The sequence below is a fragment of the Jaculus jaculus genome, chromosome 4, assembly GCF_020740685.1.
Source record: "Jaculus jaculus isolate mJacJac1 chromosome 4, mJacJac1.mat.Y.cur, whole genome shotgun sequence".
In the NCBI taxonomy this organism is placed as follows: Eukaryota; Metazoa; Chordata; class Mammalia; order Rodentia; family Dipodidae; genus Jaculus; species Jaculus jaculus.
In genome coordinates, this window is record NC_059105.1 from 101,873,017 (window position 1) to 101,879,016 (window position 6,000).

Sequence of the window (6,000 nt, forward strand, 5' to 3'; positions counted from 1 at the left end):
TAAGATCCACATACATGATCTCAAGGAAGATAGGTGAGGTGAGAGAGGTGAGAGGGACATTTGGGGAAGGTGTATGTGGATAGAACTCTCTGAAGGGGCAAATGATATTAAGATACTTCTATCCCATGTTAATGCTCATCAAAAGGTGACTGCGTCAGAGGATATCTTTAATAATCAAGTTGATAAGCTGACAGGTTCAGTGGATAGTGGTCAACTTCTTTCCTCAGCCATCCCTGTCATTTCCCAATGGGCCCATGAACAAAGTGGCCATGGTGACAGAGATGCAGGCTATGCATGGGCCCAACAACATGGCCTTCCACTGACTAAGGATGACCTGGCTAGGGCTACTGCTGAGTGCCAAATTTGCCAACAGCAGAGACCAACTCTAAATCCCCAATAAGACAGTTTTCCTCAGGGTGACCAGCCAGCAACTTGGTGGCAGGTGGACTACATTGGACCACTTATATCATGGAAAGGTCAGGGTTTATCCTTACTGGAATTGACACTTATCCTGGGTATGCCTTTGCCTTTCCTGCCTATAGTGCATTGGGCACAACTACCATCTTTGGGCTTACAGAATGCCATATCCTCTGTCATGGTATTCCACCCAGAATTTCTTCTGTCCAAGGAACTCACTTCACAGCCAAAGAAGTATGGGAGTGGGCTCATGATGGTGGAATTCACTGGTTTTACCATGTGCCCCAAGACTATGAAGCAGCTGACTTGATAGAATGGTGGGATGGCCATTTAAAGAAACAGCTACAGTGCCAACTAGGATGCAATAGCTTGGAGGGCTGAGGGAGTGTCTTCCAGCTTGCTGTATATGCTCTGAATCAGCATCCTATATATGGTAGTGTTTCTCCTATAGCCCCGATTCATGGGTCCAGGAATAAAGGGGTAGAAATGGGAATGGTCCCACTTACCATCACTCCAAATGACCCATTAGCTGAATTTTTGCTTTCCATTTCTGAAACCTTACACTCTGCTGGTCTAGAGATCTTGGTGACTTATGGGGGAGTGCTTTTGCCAGAAAGCACTAAGAACACTCCCCCTGGCCAGTATGAGCTACTAATGCCCTCTAGTAAACAGGCTAAGAAAGGAGTTACAGTAATCAATTCAGACTACCAGGGGAAATTGGACTGATGTTCCACAATGGAGGTAATAAACAGTATCTCTTAGTGATACCATGCCCTGTTATCAAAGTCAACAGATAACTGCAACAATTTTATTGAGGTAGTCTGATAAATGGCCCAGATCTTTCAGGAATGAAGGAATGGGTCAGCCCTCTAGGTAAAGAACAAAGACCTACTGAAGTTCTTGATGAAGGTGGAGGAAACATAGAATGGGTAGTAGAAGAAGGCAGTTACAAATACCAGCTAAGGCCATGTGACCAATTATATGTATATTGGACTGTAATTGCCATGTTTCTGTCCTACCTTGATACAGAGTTTTTGTACATATCTACACCAATATTAAGGTTATATCACTAGCTACCTGTTGACTTTATATTAGACCTGTTATATTAGAGACTAAGCATTCCTCAAGGAACCTTCCTTTGTGTTGGGGATAATATTTTGTGTTTCCTGTTGTATGTGGAATAGTTATACCATGTTAGGTGGAATTATGACCTTGTTACTATTTTCATTTGGAAATTAAGTATGATATAAGGAGATATGGTTTGGTGTCAAGTTGACTAGGGGTGGACTTGTGATAGATAAGGTGATGTCATCTTGATCTGTTTAGTAATCCACAGAATTCCCCCTTCGGGTGGGTCACTGAGGTTGCTTCCAGGAAGGATTAATTGAAGGAGGAAGTCTTGCCCCTAGGGCTGGTGGCCCCTCTCAGAGGAGGACTTTATATAAGTAAGCTCTGGGTGAAAAAAGTCCCCTACCTTCCTTCCACTTGGCTGCCAGAGCTGCTTGCTGCCTTCTAGTATGGATTGAAGACCAGAATGGACTGAAGACCAGCACCAACTGAAGACCCACATGGATCAAAAACCAGTGGCTACTCAGGAAGTCTCCAGGCCATAAATGCCAGGTTGGGACTGCTGAGACATCTGGTCATGTGGGCTGAGCAGCTATCTGGTTCCTTGATTCTTGGCCCTGCAACTGCTATTAGACTATTGTGAGCTAATCTGGTCCCCCCCCCTTTTTGGTTTTTCAAGGTAGGGTCTCACTCTGGCCCCAGTATGACCTGGAATTAAATACATAGTCTCAGGGTGGCCTTGAACTAACAGCAATCCTCCTACCTCTGCCTCCCAAGTGCTGGGATTAAAGGTGTGCGCCACCACACCCAGCCAAATTCTCTTTTAATATAACTCATTCTAGCAGTTCTATTCCTCTAGTGAGCCCTGACTAATACATCAAGGCTCAGGAAATTTTGTGGAAAAGGGTGAGGAAAGATTGTAGGAGCCACAGATTGTATTGTCATGCATAGAGGCATTGCCTCAGCCCAATAACTGACTGTTGATTGCACAATGCATATCCCACAATCCAATAGGGAATACCAGCAACCCCACTGAGGAGGGCCCCTGTGAAATGTAGGCAGTATGGAGTGAAAACATAGCACCAACACATTATGTATCCATACAAAATATGTGCTTAATAAAAAAACATATACACACACACACACACACACACACACACACACACACACATATATATATATATATATATATATACAGATAGAGAAAGAGGCAGAAGGAACTTTGGAAAATACACAAATATATGAAAATTGAGGAACAGAAGAACACAACATAAATCCTATAATACTGAAGAAGCAATTCTAAAAGAATAGTTTGTAGCACTAAACTCCTAGATAAAGAGAAAAAAAATTGCTAAAACAGGTCCAGGGAGATGCCTCATCAGAAAAAGCACATGCCATGCAAGATTGGGTTCCTGTGTTTATATCCTCAGACCCCATGTAAAAACCAAAATGTGTGTTGGACTTTTTTGTTTGTTTTGTTTTTATGTCCTTTTTATACATATTCTTGTGTAAACAGCCATGTTGGTACCATCCTTAGCCTCTTCCCAGTCCTCCCCCCTCTGAAGGGACCTTCTTGTTGGGGATTGTGGGTCATGTATTGTGGAGGTAGCCATCAGTTTGGGGGAAGAGGCAATGTCTTTGTGCATAATGTCCCAACTTGTGTCTCTAACAATCTTTCTGTCCCCTCTTCTGTGAATTTCCCTAAGCCATGTTGGGTTCACTTTAGGTCTACTTCAGGAATGAGGTCTTGAGGGCTTCTTTCTCTGTATATCTGGTTTGGTAGGAGTTGAGTTTTTTTATGTGTCTATCTCCTTCACCCTTGTGCTGACACCAGGTTCACCAAGAAAGCAGCACTTTTGCTCATTCCCCCAACTACTCTATGGTTTCAGCTTGGGCCCTGGTGAGGTGTGATGGGATGAATTTCTCCTCCAGTTCTGCATACATCTGAAAAAGAGAAGCAAATTCTCCAAAGGAGAGAAAAATCAGCACCACATAAATCAGATAACTATAGTTTTAGAGAGAATTTAGTAGGTGTAGGCCCTCTTGTAGCCCAAGACTGGCGGGAGCTGGCTATTTGAGAGTGAACTGACTTTTTGGATATGGTTCTTCCTTGTTGCCCAGTTCCAGCTATGGGTCCCCTTCCACTGAGAGAATCCATTAGACAATTCAAGAGCAGATGGTTACCCACCGTGGCTGTGTGCCATTTATTGCAAATAGGTGAGCATCACATCAGGTTGTTTGCTAGAGGAGCTTAGACCACAAGTTGCTTGGACAGATGTTGGCCATTTTCCCACAGTTTCCTCATGCTTTGTTCACAAAAAAACTTTGAACTTATTGAAACGTATGGACTCATGAACTGTTTCTTTCTCTCTCTCTCTCTCTCTCTCTTTCTTCAGTTCTGAGTTTGTATCTTCCACATGGCTGACTCTATTCTTGAGAGCTGCTATAGAGTTTTGGATTTGTTCGATTTGATTTGTATTTTCTACTGCCTTTTCATATACATCCCTCTGTTGAGTTGCCTTTTCATGTCATTTTCTGATTTTCTAAATGTATCTTGGAATTCTTTTTTGCATTTATTTATGTCTTCCTTGAGCTTAGCCAACTGATTATTGAGGTCCTTTTTTTCCCCCTCTTTCTCCTTCAGATCAGTTAACTGTCTTTGGAACCCTTCCTGGTTCTTTTCTATTAGGTTTTAGGTCTTATCTAGCAAGGACAACTTTCATACAATTATTGGACCTTTGCTGACATTCTGCAATTTCTGATAATTGCTTGACCAAGATTGCATAGCTTGTATCTTCATTTTAGCATTCTGATCCTATTGTCACTTCCATGCTTTGATTAGAGACATCTATTGTGGGACTGGGAAATCTTGTTGTATTTACTTGCATTTGCTTTTTCATGTTATTTCTTTTGCACTGTAGTCTACCCATCAAAGTGTAGGAATCTTATTTAATTTAGGAGGAAACTATAGTTTACCCTTGAAGTGTCTTCTGTGATTATTCCCTTTTATGTTTGCTTTTATTAGGCTTCTGATGGCAATAGGGCCTGTCTCCTCAGAGGGAAGGAGTCCATGACGTTTTGTTGGGGTCCAAGGAACTGATGAAGGGGTTTGTTGGTTGGTGGTTTGGGGGGTCTTTGACTACATGGTCAGGTGGTCCAAGAGTAAAGGGGGTAGGGGGAAATGGGACAAAGCATACTGCTGTTGCCATGGGGCAGCAGAGAGGGGGAGGATGGGTTTGAATCATGGTTCTGTGATGCTGAGAGGTGAGGATGGGACTGTGGGGTCCATTGGGAATCATGTTACAGAGGATGGATGGGACTGCCAGGTCCTCTGACACATGGAGGGATGGGTGGCATCCCAGTGCTGGGATGGAGGAGAGAGGGGTGAACAATAGCCTGCTGACCTTGGTCTGAGCAGCCTGTTGGTTATGCACAAGGACCTGGTTTGTGCATAGCAGGGCAGCATGTGGGTTGGTGGTCATGTGTAGAGGTTCCCAGTGGAGCAGGGAATGCTGTCCTGCTTACCTGGGTCCGCTTAGTCTGAGAGTAGGAACTGGTCTGTGCAGGGAGGGGCAGTGAGTGGGACAGCTGTCACAAGGAGGTTCCCAGTGGCAGGAATACCAGGGGAGGGGACAACACTAGCCTCCTGACCTAGGTCTGCTTAGTCTGAGGGTAGTGCAGGAAGACCTGGTCTGCACAGTGAGGGGCAGTAGGTGGGATAGCTGCAGTCATGTGGAGGACCCCAGTGGTGGGAAAACTGAGGGAAGGGGAATGCTAACCTGATGACCTGGGTCTGATTAGCTTGCAGTTAGTGCATGAGAAACCAGCTGCTGTGACAGCATCTGGGACTGTGGCTGGGACTGCAGCTGGGATGACTGCATGAGGGGATTGGGAGATAGATGGGCTACCTGAGTGCATGGGAATCAATGGATTCCATACTTTGCTCCTGTGCACCCTCCCACTGGAGGTCTACTAGGATCTTCAAACCCCTAAAGACCCCAAAGAACCCTAAAGACCTTCCATTTCCTTTCCCAGGAGGTGAGGCTCAGTTAGGTTGACAACTGGATGTGCCTGTGTTGTATTTTTGTAATCCCATAATGAAAGCAAAAAGGCAGAGATGCAGTAATTTTCCAGAAGCTCACAGAACATCTTACCTGACACATGGAGCACTAAACAATGACACTTCTCCAAATGAGGTTGATGAGAACTGATACACAAGAGTTGTCCTCTGACATTGACTCATTGTGACAAATGCATAACTTGTCTTTCTCATTCATGAACATGCACTCACACATTATTCACACACACACACACACACACACACACACACACACACACCAAAAATGTGTTAATCCATATATGTGCTATTGAGAACATATATAAACATATAGGAGTTTAAGTAAGTGTTTGTAAAAATATGTCTGAAACAGTATAAGAATAAAAAAAATACAGAAGAGAAGGCTTCAATAATTCAGTTAAGGAAATGTACACCCCAATTTTAATGAGAAAAAGATT